General features: G+C 41.3%; 1 protein-coding gene and 1 long non-coding RNA gene across 2 annotated transcripts in view; both read right to left on the bottom strand.

Moving 5' to 3' along the window:
- The window catches only part of FER (FER tyrosine kinase), a 307,686-nt gene that overhangs the window by 27,365 nt on the left and 256,822 nt on the right, over positions 1 to 23,499 (bottom strand). The window lies entirely within an intron of this gene.
- On the bottom strand, positions 299 to 20,333 carry LOC120992559. The gene is made up of 3 exons (XR_005777000.1): positions 20,323 to 20,333; positions 6,302 to 6,308; positions 299 to 449 (listed from the first exon to the last, which is right to left on the bottom strand). It is a non-coding gene; the product is annotated as an uncharacterized LOC120992559 (long non-coding RNA).

Raw genomic sequence — 23,499 nt, 5'->3', positions numbered from 1 at the left:
TTCTTCAAGTATGGTACTGAAGTAATAGCAACTATGACACAAAAAGTCATCAGTAATAAATAGTGTGAAAGATTTAGCTGAATTTCTCAATTTTTATGACATTTCCCGCCAGAAACTGTCATCTTCCCCTATAAGGAGAAATGAGAGTCTGCATGTACCGTATATATGCAGAGCGGAGCCGCATTTGTTTCCATGTGATACTTATGATCAGGGGCGTAACTAGAACTGACTGGGCCCCACAGCAAATTTTTTACAGGGCCCCCCTCCCTTAGGGTCCATTCAGATGTCCGCAAGTGTTTTGCGGTCCACAAAATGTCCGCAAAACATGGATACCAGCTGCGTGCGTTTCGCATTTTGATAGTTCCCTATGATAGAAATGCCTATTCTTGTCCACAATTGCAGACAAGAATAGGCCATGTTCCATCTTATTTTGCGGGGGCCGCGGTGTGCTGTCCGCATCTTTTGCGGCCCTATTGAAATGAATGGGTTTGCACCTGTTCCGCAAAATTGTGGGACGGATGCGGACCCAGAACAACGGACGTGTGAATGGACCCTTACTTAAAATAAAACCTTTCAAAAAACCTCTCTTTCTCTTTGTATCACTTTTTTGACAGCTAAAACTTTTTTTTAGATTTCTGCCTAAAGAGCTGAATCTTTTCTTCAGGTGGATGAATTGTAGTTTTTATTGGTACCCTTTTTGAATTAAAATTATTTATATTTTTTAATAGTGAAGGCATTTTTGGACATGGCAATGCTTTTTTTTTTATGTTTATTTACCTATATTTAAAACACTGTGAAAGGGGGTGATTCGAACTTTCATCCCAACCTCTGCCCACTCCTTCCTCTGCCAGCCTCCTGTACTATAGCATGCGGTACGTGGCAGCCTCCCTTCTCTGCCTCCGCTGCTCTGCCATGTACTAGTGCTTATTATGGCACACATATGCATGCACCCGATGCCAGCCCAGAACCATCCTGGCATCACATTTGTGTATATGTAACTTAAGAGAGTGCCATAATAAGCACTAGTACATGGCAGAGCAGTGGAGGCAGAGAGGGGAGGCTGCCATGTCCCACATGCTATAGTACAGGAGGCTGGCAGAGGAAACGTGGGCAGAGGTTGTGATCTGGCTACCTGGCAGCTACATGCTGAAGGCTTCAGCATGCAGCTGCCAGGGGGCGATCCCAGCATCTGCCAGCCTCCTGTACTATAACAGAAGCAGATGAATGCATTTTATTATATAGGAGGCTGGTGGGACTGGGATGGCAGCTACATGCTGCAGCCTGCCATGGCTGCACACTCAGAACTTTGCCTGCTGCTGTACCTGGTCTTACCTCCCCTCCTCTCCCAGTCTGTGAACTTGACAGACTGGGAGAGGAGGAAAGGGTTAACTACTTTGACTCTGCCCTGCCCTCCTCTTTCCTCATGCCCAGAGAGGCCCCAGAACCACTGTGCACTAGTGCAGCTGCAGCTGCAGCAGGCAAGGGGGGGAGGGGGGAACATGGGGGCCCAGGCACATACCTGAAAAAACGAGTGCTGTGCATGCCTGCTGTGCCTCCCTCCGCCCTCTGCTGTGCTTCTTCTCCCAGCCTCCCCGCCCCTTGAGGAGGACTTCATTTGGGGGCGGGCTGCCACTGTGCTGCCTGAAGAGATTCATTTGCATAGTGTGCTGCCGACTTGTTCTCTGGCAAGTGTCACACTATGCAGGCAGAAGAGGCAGCGAGTCAGCAGATAATCATGGACGGAGTCGCCCGCCGAAGCAGGCCCTGTGTTAATGAATGGGGAAGTAGGATGGATGGGAGGGGGGCGGGCCCCTATGTGACCGCACCAAATGTAAAGGGGAGGGGATTTGGAGGTGTTGTTTTCGGGGGTGGGGCCGGCCTGAAAACGTAAAATGATGTACACACAGTAAGTGTGTGTGTATGAGACACTGCTCCCGGGCCCCTTGTCAGCCCGGGCCCCGAAGCAGCCGCTTCCCCTGCTTCCCTGGTAGTTACGCCACTGCTTATGATCTAGGAGATTATAAAGGTGATATGCTTTTCCTCTCTCACAATTTATCACTGCAGATCCACTTTGTCTACGAACACTTCTTGGTGGGAGAAAGGCTTTAATCTCTACCGTTTAATATGATCGCGTAGGGGCTCAGTGACTTTGAAATAATGCTCCTGTATGTAGAAATGTTTCCATGCTACAGATCGTTATCAAGATCAGAGGTACAATTCTTTAAATTGACAATAGGCAGAACCACAAAACCAAATGCAATTATATACTTTTCTTTCTAGTACACGATGCATAAAAACATTAGCTGAAATTCCCCTATGAATGCCAGGCTTGTGTTATGAAGTGCCTCCGCACATTCCAGGTTTATATATAAACATATAAGAGGCAATACATTTAAATATCACGGCAGGATGGGTGCATACATTTGCATCACTTGAGAAGAAAGTGTAATAAAGAGGGAACGCGGCGCATTCTTCAAGGTAGAAACCGTACTCTGACCAATAAATCACTCATTATGGCTCCAATAAAATGTATTTTTAGGGTCTCCCATGCCTCAGTCCTACTTGTTATTTCTTGCTGCTGGGCTATATAGAAATGACTAGATTTATAGTATACACATGATCGGAGATATATGGGCAATGGGGAGAAAAGTCTGCTGTATGGCTTCTCTCTTGCCTGCTCTCCTTGACTAAGAGGTCTTTCCCTGTTTGCACATAGGGAGCCAAGTCAATTAAAGGGAATCTGTCACCTATTTTGAGAATATAAAACTGTTAACATAGCAATGTGCAATAAAGTACCTTCATTCCAGCATGTCCTCTTTCTTTTATTCAACTTTTCATTTAGATGAAAAAGCGATTTTTCTGATATGCTAATTAAGCCTCAAGGTGCCCAGAGGGGCGTTATTACTCTCCTCTAGTGCCCAGTATCGCCCCCCTGCAGTGCCCAGCCCGCCTTTCTTCCAAGCCCAGGATGCCTCTTAAGAAATAAATTTACTCCCACATGCTTGCCAAATGGCGCCGCCCCCTCCACTACGCCATGTAATTTATTCACCCCACCACGCTCCTTTCGTGGCCTCTGAAATCCCGCGCAGCTGCAGTATCGCTGACTGCCTGCACCTGTACGATACTCCTGCTCCTGAGGGCAACAGCCTCAATAGTGTCATTGGGCATGCGCCGAGCCCAGTGACATAATCAGAGCGCTGTTGCCTCAGGAGCCGGAGTATCGTACAGGCGTAGGCAGTCAGCGATACTGCAGCTGCGCAGGATTTCAGAGGCCACGAAAGGAGGACGCAAGGATGGTGGGGTGAATAAATTACATGACATAGCGGAGGGGGCGGCGCCGTTCGGCAAGCATGTGGGAGTAAATTTATTTCTTAAGAGGCGTGCTGGGCTTGGAAGAAAGGCGGGCTGGGCACTGCAGGGGGGCGATACTGGGCACTAGAGGAGAGTAATAACGCCCCTCTGGGCACCTTGAGGCTTAATTAGCATATCAGAAAAATTGCTTTTTCATCTAAAGGAAAAGTTGAATAAAAGAAAGAAGACACGCTGGAATGAATGTACTTTATTGCACATTGCTATGTTAACAGTTTTATATGCTCAAAATAGGTGACAGATTCCCTTTAAGGCAGGAAGAAGTCACACAGTGGAGGTGCCTGGCTCACCTTTAAAGTGGTATTTTGGTTTTGAAATTTTCAGCATCAATGAACAGAAAAAAAAACACACATCACTTACTAGTGACAGTTTATCCTGAGTGCCCCATTTTCCTGCACACCATCGTGGTTATGCAACATTAACACACATGTTGGTTCCTTGTCCTGATGACATCACATCTACTTGTAAGGCTCTGCCCTGCTATTGGCTGCTCCCCCCGTCGCCGGATGTTTTGATCCGCGCAACGGGTAGATGCAACGGCGGACATGCAGAAATCAGGAGGGACGTGGGTGCTGAGGACTGGTGCCCCGGATTATTATTTTTTTTTAAATGCTTTTATTGTGTAACATTGCAAAAAAGAAAATACTGCCAAGTCTGTCACGACCGGCTATATATAAATATCACATGATCTACCCCTTCAGATGAGCGCCATAAAAACGAAAATTGTCAAAACAGTTATTGTTGTCACCTTGCCTTGTGTACAGTGATCCCTCAAGATACAATGGCCTCAGGATACAATATTTTCAACATACAATGGTCTTTCAAGGGCCATCATAAGTTGAAACCAAACTCAACATACAGTTGCAAGAAAAAGTATGTGAACCCTTTGGAATGATATGGATTTCTGCACAAACTGGTCATAAAATGTGATCTGATCTTCATCTAAGTCACAACAATAGACAATCACAGTCTGCTTAAACTAATAACATACAAATAATGTTTTTATTGAACACACCATGTAAATATTCACAGTGCAGGTGGAAAAAGTATGTGAACCCCTAGACTAATGACATCTCCAAGAGCTAATTGGAGTGAGGTGTCAGCCAACTGGAGTCCAATCAATGAGATTGTAGGTGTTGGTTACAGCTGCCCTGCCCTATAAAAAAAACACACCAGTTTTGGGTTTGCTTTTCACAAGAAACATTGCCTGATGTGAATGATGCCTTGCACAAAAGAGCTCTCAGAAGACCTACGATTAAGAATTGTTAACTTGCATAAAGCTGGAAAGGGTTATAAAAGTATCTCCAAAAGCCTTGCTGTTCATCAGTCCACGGTAAGACAAATTGTCTATAAATGGAGAAAGTTCAGCACTGCTGCTACTCTCCCTAGGAGTGGCCGTCCTGTAAAGATGACTGCAAGAGCACAGCGCAGACTGCTCAATGAGGTGAAGAAGAATCCTAGAGTGTCAGCTAAAGACTTACAAAAGTCTCTGGCATATGCTAAAATCCCTGTTAGCGAATCTACGATACGTAAAAACACTAAACAAGAATGGATTTCATGGGAGGATAGATACCTAAGAGGAAGCCACTGCTGTCCAAAAAAAAACATTGCTGCACGTTTACAGTTTGCACAAGAGCACCTGGATGTTCCACAGCAGTACTGGCAAAATATTCTGTGGACAGATGAACCCAAAGTTGAGTTGTTTGGAATAAATACACAACACTATGTGTGGAGAAAAAGAGGCACAGCACACCAACATCAAAATCTCATCCCAACTGTGAAGTATGGTGGTGGGGGCATCATAGTTTGGGGCTGCTTTGCTGCGTCCGGGCCTGGACGGATTGCTATCATCGAAGGAAAAATGAATTCCCAAGTTTATCAAGACATTTTGCAGGAGAACTTAAAGGGAACCTGTCACCGGGATTTTGGGTATAGAGCTGAGGACATGGGTTGCTAGATGGCCGCTAGCACATCCGCAATACCCAGTCCCCATAGCTCTGTGTGCTTTTATTGTGTAAAAAAAACCGATTTGATACATATGCAAATTAACCTGAGATGAGTCCTGTATGTGAGATGAGTCAGGAACAGGACTCATCTCAGGTTAATTTGCATATGTATCAAATCAGTTTTTTTACACTTTAAAAGCACACAGAGCTATGGGGTCTGGATATTGAGGATGTGCTAGTGGCCATCTAGCAACCCGTGTCCTCAGCTCTATACACAAAATCCCGGTGACAGGTTCCCTTTAACCACTTCAGCCCCCAGTGCTTAAACACCCTGAAAGACCAGGCCACTTTTTACACTTCTGACCTACACTACTTTCACCGTTTATTGCTCGGTCATGCAACTTACCACCCAAATTAATTTTACCTCCTTTTCTTCTCACTAATAGAGCTTTCATTTGGTGGTATTTCATTGCTGCTGACATTTTTACTTTTTTTGTTATTAATCGAAATTTAACGATTTTTTTGCAAAAAAATGACATTTTTCACTTTCAGTTGTAAAATTTTGCAAAAAAAAACGAGATCCATATAGAAATTTTGCTCTAAATTTATTGTTCCACATGTCTTTGATAAAAAAAAAATGTTTGGGTAAAAAAAAAATGGTTTGGGTAAAAGTTATAGCGTTTACAAACTATGGTACAAAAATGTGAATTTCCGCTTTCTGAAGCAGCTCTGACTTTCTGAGCACCTGTCATGTTTCCTGAGGTTCTACAATGGCCAGACAGTACAAACACCCCACAAATGACCCCATTTCGGAAAGTACACACCCTAAGGTATTCGCTGATGGGCATAGTGAGTTCATAGAACTTTTTATTTTTTGTCACAAGTTAGCGGAAAATGATGATTTTTTTTTTTTTCTTACAAAGTCTCATATTCCACTAACTTGTGACAAAAAATAAAAACTTCTATGAACTCACTATGCCCATCACGAAATACCTTGGGGTCTCTTCTTTCCAAAATGGGGTCACTTGTGGGGTAGTTATACTGCCCTGGCATTTTAGGGGCCCAAATGTGTGGTAAGGAGTTTGAAATCAAATTCTGTAAAAAATGACCTGTGAAATCCGAAAGGTGCTCTTTGGAATATGGGCCCCTTTGCCCACCTAGGCTGCAAAAAAGTGTCACACATCTGGTAGCTCCGTACTCAGGGGAAGGTGGGGAATGTGTTTTGGGGTGTCTTTTTACATATACCCATGCTGGGTGAGATAAATATCTTGGTCAAATGCGAACTTTGTATAAAGAAATGGGAAAAGTTGTCTTTTGCCAAGATATTTCTCTCACCCAGCATGGGTATATGTAAAATGACACCCCAAAACACATTCCCCACCTTCTCCTGAGTACGGCAATACCAGATGTGTGACACTTTTTTGCAGCCTAGGTGGGCAAAGGGGCCCATATTCCAAAGAGCACCTTTCGGATTTCACAGGTCATTTTTTACAGAATTTGATTTCAAACTCCCTACCACACATTTGGGCCCCTAGAATGCCAGGGCAGTATAACTACCCCACAAGTGACCCCATTTTGGAAAGAAGACACCCCAAGGTATTCCGTGAGGGGCATGGCAAGTTCCTAGAATTTTTTATTTTTTGTCACAAGTTAGTGGAAAATGATGATTTTTTTTTTTATTTTTTTTTTTCATACAAAGTCTCATATTCCACTAACTTGTGACAAAAAATAAAAACTTCCATGAACTCACTATGCCCATCAGCGAATACCTTGGGGTCTCTTCTTTCCAAAATGGGGTCACTTGTGGGGTAGTTATACTGCCCTGGCATTCTAGGGGCCCAAATGTGTGGTAAGGAGTTTGAAATCAAATTCTGTAAAAAATGACCTGTGAAATCCGAAAGGTGCTCTTTGGAATATGGGCCCCTTTGCCCACCTAGGCTGCAAAAAAGTGTCACACATCTGGTATTGCCGTACTCAGGAGAAGGTGGGGAATGTGTTTTGGGGTGTCATTTTACATATACCCATGCTGGGTGAGATAAATATCTTGGTCAAATGCCAACTTTGTATAAAAAAATGGGAAAAGTTGTCTTTTGCCAAGATATTTCTCTCACCCAGCATGGGTATATGTAAAATGACACCCCAAAACACATTCCCCACCTTCTCCTGAGTACGGAGATACCAGATGTGTGACACTTTTTTGCAGCCTAGGTGGGCAAAGGGGCCCATATTCCAAAGAGCACCTTTCGGATTTCACAGGTCATTTTTTACAGAATTTGATTTCAAACTCCTTACCACACATTTGGGCCCCTAGAATGCCAGGGCAGTATAACTACCCCACAAGTGACCCCATTTTGGAAAGAAGAGACCCCAAGGTATTCGCTGATGGGCATAGTGAGTTCATGGAAGTTTTTATTTTTTGTCACAAGTTAGTGGAATATGAGACTTTGTATGAAAAAAAAAAAAAAAAAAAAAATCATAATTTTCCACTAACTTGTGACAAAAAATAAAAAATTCTAGGAACTCGCCATGCCCCTCACAGAATACCTTGGGGTGTCTTCTTTCCAAAATGGGGTCACTTGTGGGGTATTTATACTACACTGGCATTTTCCAGGGGCCCTAATGTGTGGTAAGTAGGTAAATGACCTGTGAAATCCTAAAGGTGCTCTTTGGAATATGGGCCCCTTTGCCCACCTAGGCTGCAAAAAAGTGTCACACATGTGGTATCGCCGTATTCAGGAGAAGTTGGGGAATGTGTTTTGGGGTGTCATTTTACATATACCCTTGCTGGGTGAGAGAAATATCTTGGCAAAAGACAACTTTTCCCATTTTTTTATACAAAGTTGGCATTTGACCAAGATATTTCTCTCACCCAGCATGGGTATATGTAAAATGACACCCCAAAACACATTCCCCAACTTCTCCTGAGTACGGCGATACCAGATGTGTGACACTTTTTTGCAGCCTAGATGCGCAAAGGTGCCCAAATTCCTTTTAGGAGGGCATTTTTAGACATTTGGATACCAGACTTCTTCTCACGCTTTGGGGCCCCTAGAATGCCAGGGCAGTATAAATACCCCACATGTGACCCCATTTTGGAAAGAAGACACCCCAAGGTATTCAATGAGGGGCATGGCGAGTTCATAGAAATTTTTTTTTTTTGGCACAAGTTAGCGGAAATTGATATTTTTAATTTTTTTCTCACAAAGTCTCCCGTTCCGCTAACTTGGGACAAAAATTTCAATCTTTCATGGACTCAATATGGCCCTCACGGAATACCTGGGGGTGTCTTCTTTCCGAAATGGGGTCACATGTGGGGTATTTATACTGCCCTGGCATTCTAGGGGCCCTAAAGCGTGAGAAGAAGTCTGGAATATAAATGTCTAAAAAATTTTACGCATTTGGTTTCCGTGAGGGGTATGGTGAGTTCATGTGAGATTTTATTTTTTGACACAAGTTAGTGGAATATGAGACTTTGTAATAAAAAAAAAAAAAAATTCCGCTAACTTGGGCCAAAAAAATGTCTGAATGGAGCCTTACAGAGGGTGATCAATGACAGGGGGGTGATCAATGACAGGGGGAGTGATCAATGACAGGGGTGGTGATCAATGACAGGGGTGGTGATCAGGGAGTCTATATGGGGTGATCACCACAGTCATTGATCATGCCCCTGTAAGGCTTCATTCAGACGTCCGGATGCGTTTTGCGGATCGGATCCATCTATCAGTGCATCCGTAAAAATCATGCGGACATCTGAATGGAGCTTTACAGGGGGTTGATCAATGACAGGGGTGTAATCAATGACAGGGGGGTGATCAGGGAGTCTATATGGGGTGATCACCACAGTCATTGATCATGCCCCTGTAAGGCTTCATTCAGACGTCCGGATGCGTTTTGCGGATCGGATCCATCTATCAGTGCATCCGTAAAAATCATGCGGACATCTGAATGGAGCTTTACAGGGGGGTGATCAGGGAGTCTATATGGGGTGATCACCACAGTCATTGATCATGCCCCTGTAAGGCTTCATTCAGACGTCCGGATGCGTTTTGCGGATCCGATCCATCTATCAGTGCATCCGTAAAAATCATGCGGACATCTGAATGGAGTTTTACAGGGGGGTAATCAATGACAGGGGGGTGATCACCACAGTCATTGATCATGCCCCTGTAAGGCTTCATTCAGACGTCCGGATGCGTTTTGCGGATCGGATCCATCTATCAGTGCATCCGTAAAAATCATGCGGACATCTGAATGGAGCTTTACAGGGGGGTGATCAGGGAGTCTATATGGAGTGATCACCACAGTCATTGATCATGCCCCTGTAAGGCTTCATTCAGACGTCCGGATGCGTTTTGCGGATCAGATCCATCTATCAGTGCATCCGTAAAAATCATGCGGACATCTGAATGGAGCTTTACAGGGGGGTGATCAGGGAGTCTATATGGGGTGATCACCACAGTCATTGATCATGCCCCTGAAAGGCTTCATTCAGACGTCCGGATGCGTTTTGCGGATCCGATCCATCTATCAGTGCATCCGTAAAAATCATGCGGACATCTGAATGGAGCTTTACAGGGGGGTAATCAATGACAGGGGGGTGATCAGGGAGTCTATATGGGGTGATCACCACAGTCATTGATCATGCCCCTGTAAGGCTTCATTCAGACGTCCGGATGCGTTTTGCGGATCCGATCCATCTATCAGTGCATCCGTAAAAATCATGCGGACATCTGAATGGAGCTTGACAGGGGGGGTAATCAATGACAGGGGGGTGATCAGGGAGTCTATATGGGGTGATCACCACAGTCATTGATCACGCCCCTGTAAGGCTTCATTCAGACGTCCGGATGCGTTTTGCGGATCCGATCCATCTATCAGTGGATCCGTAAAAATCATGCGGACATCTGAATGGAGCTTTACAGGGGGTTGATCAATGACAGGGGGGTAATCAATGACAGGGGGGTGATCAGGGGTGATCAGGGGCTAATAAGGGGTTAATAAGTGACGGGGGGGGGGTGTAGTGTAGTGTAGTGGTGCTTGGTGCTACTTTACTGAGCTACCTGTGTCCTCTGGTGGTCGATCCAAACAAAGGGGACCACCAGAGGACCAGGTAGCAGGTATATTAGACGCTGTTATCAAAACAGCGTCTAATATACCTGTTAGGGGTTAAAAAAAACACATCTCCAGCCTGCCAGCGAACGATCGCCGCTGGCAGGCTGGAGATCAACTCTCTTACCTTCTGTTCCTGTGAGCGCGCGCGCCTGTGTGCGCGCGTTCACAGGAAATCTCGGCCATCGCGAGATGACGCATATATGCGTGACTCTGCGCAGGGCTGCCACCTCCGGAACGCGATCCTGCGTTAGGCGGTCCGGAGGTGGTTAAGGCCATCTGTCCACCAGCTGAAGCTCAACAGAAGATGGGAGTTGCAACAAGACAATGACCCAAAGCATAAAAGTAAATCAACAGAATGGCTTAAACAGAAGAAAATAAGCCTTCTGGAGTGGCCCAGTCAGAGTCCTGACCTCAACCGGATTGAGATGCTGTGGCATGACCTCAAGAAAGCGATTCACACCAGACATCCCAAGAATATTGCTGAACTGAAACAGTTCTGTAAAGAGAAATGGTCAAGAATTACTCCTGACCGTTGTGCACGTCTGATCTGCAACTACAGGAAACGTTTGGTTGAAGTTATTGCTGCCGAAGGAGGTTCAACCAGTTATTAAATCCAAGGGTTCACATACTTTTTCGACCTGCACTGTGAACGTTTACATGGTGTGTTCAATAAAAACATGGTAACATTTAATTCTGTGTGTGTTATTAGTTTAAGCAGACTGTGATTGTCTATTGTTGTGACTTAGATGAAGATCAAATCACATTTTATGACCAATTTGTTCAGAAATCAATATAATTCCAAAGGGTTCATATACTTTTTCTTGCAACTGTATAATGCCTCAGACTAAAATCCAACCGATCCAGGGCACTAGTTGTATTAGTTGCTATTTAGCAGCTATTCCTGACTGTTATATGTAAGGACTTGTTTTATCTTAGTTAGCTGCTTATTTTTCTTAAATCTTAATTTTTTCTTATCTTGGATGACATTTTGGGGCTTTGGAACAAATTACTCAACATAAAATGGTTAACATACAATGGTCCAATGGTCATCCTGGAACCAATTAATATTGTAACTTGAACTAAATTCTATGAAACGCCTGTGGGGTCAGAGGTCAGTACACCCCTAAATAAATTCCTTGATGAGTATAGTTTTGAAAATGCGGTCACTTTTTGGGGGTTTCTACTGTAGGGGTACCTTAGTGTCCCTTCAAACATGACACTCAAAAACCATTCCAGCTAAATCTGCTTTCCAAAAACCATATGGCGTTCCTTTCCTTTTGAACCCTGCTGTGTGCCCATACAGCAGTTTAAAAACAGACATGGGGCGTTTTTGTAAAATGCATAATCAGGGTAATAAATATTGAGGTGTGTTTTGCTGTTACCCCTTGCTGCATTACAGGAAAGATTTATTAAAATGTAAAATCTGAAGAAAAAAAATAAATTTTGAAGTTTATCCTCCATTTTCCTTTAATTCTTGTGAAACATGTAAAGAGTTAAAGGATAACTGTCGTATATATATATTTCTTTTTGGAGTATTGGATTGTGTTGATTAATATCACCTTGGTGGCCCTATTTCAACTTTTCACTGTGTATTCAATTACCCCTTAATTCCACATTTTTGTTCCCTGTACTGCCTACTTTTACCTGTGCTTAATATAGGGTTGCTAGGCATGGTCCGTCTATGTGTTGAAGGGCTCTGGTTACTGACACTTTTGGGGGGCTATTGTTACTGGCTAGTGAGGGCAGGTGGGATTAGCATCAGGGTGAGGGCAGTGGCGGCCATCTTAACTGAATAGTGAAATTGCAGTTTTATGCAGACTGGTTACTAAGGGCTGAATCTTATTAAATATGGGGTCAGTCAGTCTAATAGTAACTGATTCTGGAATATCATGTTATTAGTAACTACATATATGAAAATTTAAATTAGGGTCTAAATGTGACAGTTAACCATTAAAGTTTGCAAAATCAGTTTTTAATAATTTGAGGGGTGTAGTTTCTAAATTGTAGTAATTTATGTGTGGTTTCTACTATGTAAGCCCCACAAAGATTCAAATCCGAATTTCCAAAGTGGAGTTTGGACATTTTCTTAAAAATTAGGAAAATTGCCTCTAAAATTCTAAGCCTTCTAACATTTTCAAAATGATGCAAACAAAGTAGACATATGGTAATGTCAATTAATACCTATTTTATGAGTTATCATTATCAATCTCAAAAGCAGAGAAATTCAAATTTAGAATAAAGTGAATTTTTCTATAATAAAAGGTAAAACATACTGACTCAAATTTAGCTCTAATATAAAGTACATTGTGTCACGGGAAAATCTCAGAATTGCTTGGATAAGTAAAATCATTCCAAAGTGACACATCAGATTTGAAAAAAATTGGCTCTGTGAGGAAGGTAAAACATGAACGTGTCCGGAAGAATTTAAAAGAAAAGCCAAATTAACAATGGGAAATTTACCACACCCAGATAAACTATGCCATTTCAATTCGGTTCTCTCTACAATACAATATAGAAAGACTGAATGAGGGGAGAGAGAAAAACAACAAATTAATAGATTTTTATGTATATAAGCAATTCACATGTCAAAATCACAGCATAAACTAGAGGGCACTTTGTATTTGTCAACAGGCGCAACCAACGTCATTTCCCTATAGTGTATTTGGGGTAAAATAGTGTAATCCGAGGTTTGCAGGGTGTCCATAGAGACAAACAAAAGCTCCCTAAAACCCCCACAATTTCTCATTCAAGGTTGAAGGAAAAGGAAAGAAAGAAAGAAAGAATGGACAGAAGGGGAAAGAAAACAGATTAAAACAAAACTGCTATAAGTCTATGTCCCTAATTGTATAACAATCTTCAACCGTCTAACCCACCAAAAGGACCAACTAGCTAAGCTAAAAGTATCTGTGACTTGCACAGCATCCCTCAGCACTTAATAAATGAAGGCTTGTGCATTGAAAAACATTTTTCACTTTTATTTTGTTACACTTTGCTTATACCATAGACTGTGTTAGTACTGATTAGCACCTTGTGATTTGTCATATGGATAGGCACACAGGGGTGGATCGTCAATGGCCAGTCATTATCAGTTCTCTCCAGAGATGTTTGATTGGGTTCAAGTTGGGACTCTGGCTGGGCCACTCAAAGACATTCATACAGTTGTCCCTAAGCCACTCCTTTGTTGTCTTGGCTGTGTGCTTAGGGTCATGGTCTTTTTTGGCCCAGTCTGAGATCCAGATAACTCTGGATCAGGTTTTCATTGAGAATATCGCTGTAATTTGTTCCATTTAGCTATCCCTAAACCATGACCAGTCTCCCTGTCCCAGCATCTGAAAAACACCACCACTGCATGCTGCTGCCACCACCATACTTCAATGTAGTGATGGTATTGGGCAGTGCCTGGTTTCCTCCAAACAGGACACTTAGAATTGAGGTCAAAAAGTTCAATCTTGTTTCCCTCAGACCAGAAAATCTGGTAGCCCTTTTGGAAGTTTCTGCCATCTGAGCACTGGATCTTTGGAGCTCAGCCAGAGTAACCACTGGGTTCTTGGTCACCTAGTTTTCCAAGGGCCGCCGCCGCCCCCCCTGTCGCCGCGCCCCCCCCCCCCCCCGTCCCCCCTTAGTTTGATGGGGCGGCACACTCTAGGAATCCCTAGTTGTTTTAAACTTCTTTCATTTAAGAATTATGGAGGCCACTGTGCTGAGACCTTTCAGTGCAGTAGAAATATTTTTGTACACTTATGTAGACCGGTGTCCCCATACATTTGTGCCTTTAGGCAGTTCTTTCCTTCTCATAGCTTGGCTTTTGCTCTGATATGCATTGTCAGATGGGAGACCAAATATAGACAGTAGTGTATCTTTCTAAATCATGTCCAATCAACTGGATCCTACCACTGACTCCTATTTCGGAACAACCAAGCACCCTCATACAAAAATGACCACCAAAATATATCTAAACATATCTTTATTCAAATATTAGGACCAAAATGTAAAATACATATATGAGTTGGCAAAGACAAGGAGTGTGTCAGCAAAGAAGGGGGTCGGAAGTAATTGTACATGATCAAGTGATAAATACAAACAAAAAGGTAAACAATATATCACCATGTGGTTAACCCTCCTATAAAAGAAAGCTATCAGAATAAAAAAAAAATGAAGTACAGACCCGATTGATGGCATCTCCAAAACCTGAGGAAGCGGACGTGAAACACATGTCGGGGTTTTGGAGGTGCCATCAATAGGGTCTGTACTGATTTTTTTTATATATATGGACCTATATATATATATATATATGGACCTATATATATATATACACTGCGTGCAGAATTATTAGGCAAATTAGTATTTTGACCACATCATCCTCTTTATGCATGTTGTCTTACTCCAAGCTGTATAGGCTCGAAAGCCTACTACCAATTAAGCATATTAGGTGATGTGCATCTGTGTAATGAGAAGGGGTGTGGTCTAATGACATCAACACCCTATATTAGGTGTGCATAATTATTAGGCAACTTCCTTTCCTTTGGCAAAATGGGTCAAAAGAAGGACTTGACAGGCTCAGAAAAGTCAAAAATAGTGAGATATCTTGCAGAGGGATGCAGCACTCTTAAAATTGCAAAGCTTCTGAAGCGTGATCATCAAACAATCAAGCGTTTCATTCAAAATAGTCAACAGGGTCGCAAGAAGCGTGTGGAAAAACCAAGGTGCAAAATAACTGCCCATGAACTGAGAAAAGTCAAGCGTGCAGCTGCCAAGATGCCACTTGTCACCAGTTTGGCCATATTTCAGAGCTGCAACATCACTGGAGTGCCCAAAAGCACAAGGTGTGCAATACTCAGAGACATGGCCAAGGTAAGAAAGGCTGAAAGACGACCACCACTGAACAAGACACACAAGCTGAAACGTCAAGACTGGGCCAAGAAATATCTCAAGACTGATTTTTCTAAGGTTTTATGGACTGATGAAATGAGAGTGAGTCTTGATGGGCCAGATGGATGGGCCCGTGGCTGGATTGGTAAAGGGCAGAGAGCTCCAGTCCGACTCAGACGCCAGCAAGGTGGAGGTGGAGTACTGGTTTGGGCTGGTATCATCAAAGATGAGCTTGTGGGGCCTTTTCGGGTTGAGGATGGAGTCAAGCTCAACTCCCAGTCCTACTGCCAGTTTCTGGAAGACACCTTCTTCAAGCAGTGGTACAGGAAGAAGTCTGCATCCTTCAAGAAAAACATGATTTTCATGCAGGACAATGCTCCATCACACGCGTCCAAGTACTCCACAGCGTGGCTGGCAAGAAAGGGTATAAAAGAAGAAAATCTAATGACATGGCCTCCTTGTTCACCTGATCTGAACCCCATTGAGAACCTCTGGTCCATCATCAAATGTGAGATTTACAAGGAGGGAAAACAGTACACCTCTCTGAACAGTGTCTGAGAGGCTGTGGTTGCTGCTGCACGCAATGTTGATGGTGAACAGATCAAAACACTGACAGAATCCATGGATGGCAGGCTTTTGAGTGTCCTTGCAAAGAAAGGTGGCTATATTGGTCACTGATTTGTTTTTGTTTTGTTTTTGAATGTCAGAAATGTATATTTGTGAATGTTGAGATGTTATATTGGTTTCACTGGTAAAAATAAATAATTGAAATGGGTATATATTTGTTTTTTGTTAAGTTGCCTAATAATTATGCACAGTAATAGTCACCTGCACACACAGATATCCCCCTAAAATAGCTAAAACTAAAAACAAACTAAAAACTACTTCCAAAAATATTCAGCTTTGATATTAATGAGTTTTTTGGGTTCATTGAGAACATGGATGTTGTTCAATAATAAAATTAATCCTCAAAAATACAACTTGCCTAATAATTCTGCACTCCCTGTATATATATATATATATATATATATATATATATATTTTACCTTTCTGTTATTTTTTTATCACTTTATCATGTACAATTACTTCTGACCCCCTTCTTTGCCAGCTCATATATGTATTTTACATTTTGGTCCTAATATTTGAATAAAGATATTGTTTGATATATTTTGGTGGTCATTTTTGTATGCGGGTGCTTGGGTGTTCCCATATAGGAGTTGTTGGTTGTAGGCACCTGAGATTTTAAATTTCGGTTGATACTTGGGCCCTTATTTGAGGCTCCCGTTTAGTTTAGGTCTGATTGGATTTACCACTGGTGGACTTCAATCAAAGTGTAGAACATCTCAAAGATGATCAAGAGAAATGGGAGACCCCCCCAGAGCTAAATTTCAAGTGTTATAGCAAAGATTCAGAATACTTATGTCCATACGAAATTTTAGTTTTTTCTTTTTAATAAACTTCTGTCTAAAATTCAGTTTTCACTTTCTTATTATCGTGTATTGAGTGCAGAACAATTGGAAGGGGGGGGGGGGGGGGGGGGGGGAAGTACTCCATAAAGGCCACTACATAAAATGTGAAAAAAGTAAGGGTCTGAAGACTTTCCGAATGCATTAAAAATATGATGGTCCTGCTGCACCCGCCATGTCCCTTTTTGGTTGGCGTATAAGTGCCACTTGCAACAATATTTTGTCGCAATGGTGTTTATAAAAAAAAAAAAAAAAAACATTACACAGTGAAAACTGGCACATGGAGATTATAAATTTCTGCCTTTGTGCCTGTGATCAGCTGTCAGTTTTGTAACACAGCAGTCACCGCCAGCTCAGCTCATGAGTTGATACTGGTAAGGCAGGTATCACCAAGGAGATAGGATAAAAAGGTGACCATCAATAAAAATTGAAAATAAAATACTATTTTATAGTAGGAGTAAAATAGAAAAATGTTCAAAAAAGGTAAACCATAATGCTGTTTGACCATTGGTGCAAAATAAATGACAATCTCTTCTGGAATAAAGATAAACAACAAATCTATTCAACTGAAATTCTACAAAAAAGCGAAGGCCTGTTTCAAGTTTCCTCACATGAAAATCATGGCTCTCTCAATCACAGGAGAAAGACTCCAGGGCCAAAAATATGTATATTAGAATGAATAATCCACACATTGTAATTGGAAAGAAAAACAATCTCTATGGAAAAATATGGAATAAAAAGGTTCTCTAAAGAAATATAGAATTATATCCCAGGGTATTTTAGTCCAACATCCTAATGCTCTGAACTATTTAACCAAATGCAATCACAATGTTGTAATAAAAATTAATCTATTGTGTCATCATATAAATCAAACATACAATAACGACAGTACAGGTTCCTTCACCTCGGCAATTAACTAGCAAGGCTTGGCCAGACTCTGCTTATAAGTGTTTTGTTTATTCGTTCTGGGGTTTTCAGTGCTACTTTAGTATTCTCATTAAATAATAATTTATAACCGCTGACAGCACACATGGAAGATTGTGTAATGACAGTCGCCATCAAATACAAATAATATGAGATGAATATTACACATTTATGACTTTCCCATTATTGTGTTCAGAAAATGTGCTATAAGGAAACACCAGGAGACGAAAGAGACCAGAGCAGAATAATAATGAACACTGCCATGGATATAAAAAGTTCTTTCTTCATTAAATTTATAATACACATAAGGCTCATGAACTATTAGTGGTAGGAAAGCCCAACAAGTTATCAAAATAAAAGGCTCATCGCCTGTTAGAATGCCATCAGTCCATCGCCTGGTAGAAATGAGAACATTTCAGATATTGTAATGAATAAAGGTGTTTGAGCGACTCTACCTGGTGTCACGGTCATTAAATGGATGTTCATTACAGCCGTTATTAAGAACATACAATACCTTTTCAACCAGTTAGCCCAATACTATTAATATTACTCCAAAGAATAGAAGCATTGGATCCAAATCGGAGACCAATGCAGACACAAAAGACATTCAGATGAATACTAAATGACCTGTCAGAACATTGGAGATAGGCAGAGGGTCATGGATTTACACTGACGAGCAAACGGGTAACAATGTTTTGAACTTTTGACTTTCAGGCTCCATATCTCACCATCCACTACAGCATCGAACGTGAAACTACCATCAAAGCTAGCAAAGCTGTATTCATACCCAAGTGAGTCGACCAGAAGGCACCAACATTTGGAAAGCATAGAGGAGACCTGGGAACAGATTTCAGTCGAGACATGAATCGAGAGCATGCCCAGAAGGATTCAGGATTTCTTAACTATTGCAACCAATGAGCTAAAGATGATCGTGGTCCTCCAGAGATACCGTTTAAAGGGAATCTGTTACCTTGATTTAGCACTAAATTAGCAGTACTGCTGACACTGAGCGCGGATTGCTACTTTATAGGGGTCATTTATTAAGACCGGCACTTACATTTTCATTTTAACCCCTCCCGGACATCCGCTGTCGGGCCTTTAAGATGGCTCCCCCGCGCCAGTGTGGAGTGAGAGCAATAACAACAAGATGCCTGCTATTTCACACAGCAGATACCTGGGGCTAATGTCTGCAATTGGTGGTAATGCCGATCAAGGAGATTTAACCACTCAGAATTTGTGGTCAAACATGAGGCCTGAAAGATTTCAGTATCAAAATTGCTTAAGTAAGAAAAACTATACAAACGCCATATTGCCGTAATCGTACTAACTGAGAAAGAAGAGCACAAGTCAATTTTATTGCATAGTGAACGCTGTAATAACAAAACCCATAAAACTGTGGTGGAATCATGCTTTTTTTTCCAATTCCACCACATTTAGAATTTTTTTCCAGGTTCCCGCTACATCCTATGCAATATTAAATGGTGCCATTAGAAAATACAACTTGTCCCGCAAAAGTCAAGTCCTCATATGGCTATGTGAACAGAAAAAAAAAATGCTGAATTATTAGAGCTTCAAGTGGTGAAGTTCCACAAGTGCCCATTCAATATTGTGGCTTAGCACATGACTATAATTCACTTTCAAAGTAAAGACCCTCTTACTGATAGTAGAGAACGAGAGCAGCAAACAATAAAAGCAATAGTGGAAGATTCTGTGTCCAGCAGTGATAAAAACAGCCATAGAGGCAAAACAGCCTACGGTCATGTGCATGAGCCCTAACCCTATGGCAGTTTTTATCAATGCTGGACAAAGAATCTTCCATTATTGCTTTTATTGTTTGCTAATCTTTTTGCGGGGCAACTGAACTGACATACGGATGCGGACAGCACAGTGTGTTATCCGCATCTTTTGTGGCCCCATTGAAGTGAATTGGTCAGAACCGACCAGCACAAAATGAGGAATGGATGCAGAAAAAAAAAAAACTTTTTTGTGCATAAACCCTCATATTAGGTAATCAGATGGCATAGACAGGGCACTTTTTTCAACAAAGATGCAGCACTGTACAATAATTAATTGCATGGGCAATTTCGCACTAATTGACTGTACTGTTCCAAATTGCTCTACAAGAATGAATTGGCACTTCATTCTTATTAGCAGTTACAGGCCCAAGCCGCCGACAAGGATCACAACTTGCTCAACACATCTTATAAACCATTGGCTTAGCTTTATAAGGGTAAAAGATACTGTTGTCTAAAGGCATCGGTCTCCATGATTGTCTCTAAGGTTCCTTGTACATTGGCTGATGATTGGGAATGACCAACGTTACTTCAGGTGTTTGCATCTTTTATGCAGCACTCAAAATCATTGGTCAGCAGCACATCACCCTGTTTAGAGGGGTTCTGCTGCCGAAAAATGGAAACCGGGGATAAAGTATCATATTAAAGTGTAATAGTAATTTCGATTTAAAGTGTATTCTGACAAAGCTGTAACTAGGCAGATCTGCAAAACATGGATGGCGTCCGTGTGCGTTCCGCAATTTGCGGAACGGCACGGACAGCCTTTAATATAACTGCCTATTCCTGTCCGCAGAGCGCGGACAAGAATAGGACAGGTTATATTTTTTTACGGAACATAGCAACGGATGCGGACAGCACACGGAGTGCCATGTGCATGAGGCCTAAATAAGTCAGATAGGCAGGGTCATGGACAGTGATAGACCACATGTCCATAGTCAGTGACTGAGGAAGTCAAAATGCAGCTGGAAGCTTCTGCATGTTACACCCAGGAGTCTTCTGCGGACTGAAGACAGATTCTCCTTAGAAACGCTCTCAGAGCCTCATTAAGACGATTCTGATACCCTGCTTTTCTAGTACAAAGAAACATCTTTCCCTAATAAAGTAAATAACAAAAATGTTTAACACCCGTGTCCCTATACTACATTAAAATTAAAATGAAACAACAATTACACTTTAGCGATCGTTTGTCTTTATACTCATGATGATGATCGGCGTCCGTTACCTGGCAGAAATCTGTCCATGTAAAAATGAAAAATAGAAATAAACTTTCTTATACACTATATGGTGATTATTACCGGATCACAAAACATTTCTACTTCTCGTCTCTTCACAACAGAAAGCACCTTTGAATTTGGACTACCCAATGTAAAAGAACTGCAATCATACAAAAACATTTTTGGCTAACAAGAGGATAATTTCATCTCATCCTTAAAAACTCACTTTGCTCGTAAGCGCTCAGTTAACATGACTGAACAGTAAGAGAAGCTAATGGGATGACTTTTCTTTACACAGTGTACAGCTTTGAGCAAATCTGGAAAAGAATTACGACACGAGTAACATTTTTTTATGGAGCCTGTTCCGTGCACAGCTTACAAAATTGCTTAAGTAAAAAACAAGCATGCAAAATGTCTCTGATTTTCATAAAGAAAGCTGTCAATTGATTACGAGCCTCAAATCCAGTGAAAGCCTTACTAGGAAATGAAAATCACGAGTATGCTTCATGTAAAACTACAAGGGTTGTAGTTTCACAATATGTTTTCATTTGTTGGGTCTCAGTATTAACCCTTTAACCCCTTAAGGACTCAGCCCTATTTCACCTTAAGGACTTGGCCATTTTTTGCAAATCTGACCAGTGTCACTTTAAGTGCTGATAACTTTAAAACGCTTTGACTTATCCAGGCCGTTCTGAGATTGTTTTTTCGTCACATATTGTACTTCATGACACTGCTAAAATTGGGTCAAAAAAGTTAATTTTTTTGCATAAAAAAATACCATATTTACCAAAAAATTTGAAATTTGCAAATTTCAAAGTTTCAGTTTCTCTACTTCTGTAATACATAGTAATACCCCCAAACATTTTGATGACTTTACATTCCCCATATGTCTACTTCATGTTTGTAGCATTTTGGGATTGATATTTAATTTTTTGGGGATGTTATAAGGCTTAGAAGTTTAGAAGCAAATCTTGAAATTTTTCAGAAATTTACAAAAACCAAATTTTTAGGGACCACTACAGGTCTGAAGTCACTTTGCGAGGCTTACATAATAGAAACCGCCCAAAAGTGACCCCATTCTATAAACTACACTCCTCAAGGTATTCAAAACTGATTTTACAAGCTTCGTTAAACCTTTAGGTATTGCACAAGAGTTATTGGCAAATGGGGATGAAATTTGAGAATTTCATTTTTTTGCCTAATTTTCCATTTTAACCCATTTTTTCCACTAACAAAGCAAGGGTTAACAGCTAAACAAGACTGTATCTTTATTGCCCTGACTCTGCCGTTTACAGAAACACCCAATATGTGGTCGTAAACTACTGTACGGGCACACAGTAGGGCGTAGAGGGAAAGGTGTGCCGTCTGGTTTCTGGAAGGCTGATTTTGCTGGACTGTTTTTTTGACACCATGTCCCATTTGAAGCCCCCTGATGCACCCCTAGAGTAGAAACTCCATAAAAATGACCCCATCTAAGAAACTACACCCCTCAAGGTATTCAAAACTGATTTTACAAACTTTGTTAACCCTTTAGGTGTTGCACAAGAGTTATTGGCAAATGGGGATGAAATTTGAAAATTTCATTTTTTTGCCTAATTTTCCATTTTAACCCATTTTTTCCACTAACAAAGCAAGGGTTAACAGCCAAACAAGACTGTATCTTTTTTGCCCTGACTCTGCCGTTTACAGAAACACCCCATATGTGCCTGTAAACTACTGTACGGCCACACAGCGGGGCGTAGAGTGAAAGGTGCGCCGTATGGTTTTTGGAAGCCAGATTTTGCTGGACTGTTTTTTTGACACCATGTCCCATTTGAAGCCCCCCTGATGCCCCCCTAGATTTAATGGAAAATAGAGATACAATTTCAAAATTTCACTTTTTTGGCAGATTTTCCATTTTAATATTTTTTTTCCAGTAACAAAGCAAGGGTTAACAGCCAAACAAAACTCATTATTTATGGCCCTGATTCTGTAGTTTACAGAAACACCTAATATGTGTTCGTAAACCGCTGTACGGGCACACAGCAGGGCGCAGAAGGAAAGGAATGCCATACGGTTTTTGGAAGGCAGGTTTTGCTGGACTGGTTTTTTTGACACCATGTCCCATTTGAAGCCCCCCTGATGCACCCCTAGAGTAGAAACTCCAAAAAAGTGACCCCATTTTAGAAAGTACGGAATAAGGTGGCAGCTTTGTTGGTACTAGTTTAGGGTACATATGATTTTTGGTTGCTCTATATTACACTTTTTGTGCGGCAAGGTAACAAGAAATAGCTTTTTTGGCACATTTTGTTTTTTTTTGTTATTTACAACATTCATCTGACAGGTTAGATCATGTGGTAATTTTATAGAGCAGGTTGTCACGGACGCGGCGATACCTAATATGTATACCTTTTTTTTATTTATGTAAGTTTTATACAATAACTTCATTTTTAAAACCAAAAAAAGTTTTAGTGTCTCCATAGTCTAAGAGCCATAGTTTTTTCAGTTTTTGGGCGATTATCTTGAGTAGGGTCTCATTTTTTGCGGGCTGAGATGACGGTTTAATTGGCACTATTTTGGGGTGCATATGACTTTTTGATCGCTTGTTATTACACTTTTTGTGACGTAAGATGACAAAAAATGGCTTTTTTTACACCGTTTTTATTTTTTATTTTTTACGGTGGTCACCTGAGGGGTTAGATCATGTGATATTCTTATAGAGCCGGTCGATACGGACGCGGCGATACCTAATATGTATACTTTATTTTTATTTATGTAAGTTTTACACAATGATTTCATTTTTGAAACAAAAAAAATCATGTTTTAG

The sequence above is a fragment of the Bufo bufo genome, chromosome 2, assembly GCF_905171765.1.
Source record: "Bufo bufo chromosome 2, aBufBuf1.1, whole genome shotgun sequence".
Taxonomy (NCBI): Eukaryota; Metazoa; Chordata; class Amphibia; order Anura; family Bufonidae; genus Bufo; species Bufo bufo.
Note: the sequence above shows the minus strand (reverse complement) of the source record. Positions and strands in the feature narration are given on the sequence as shown.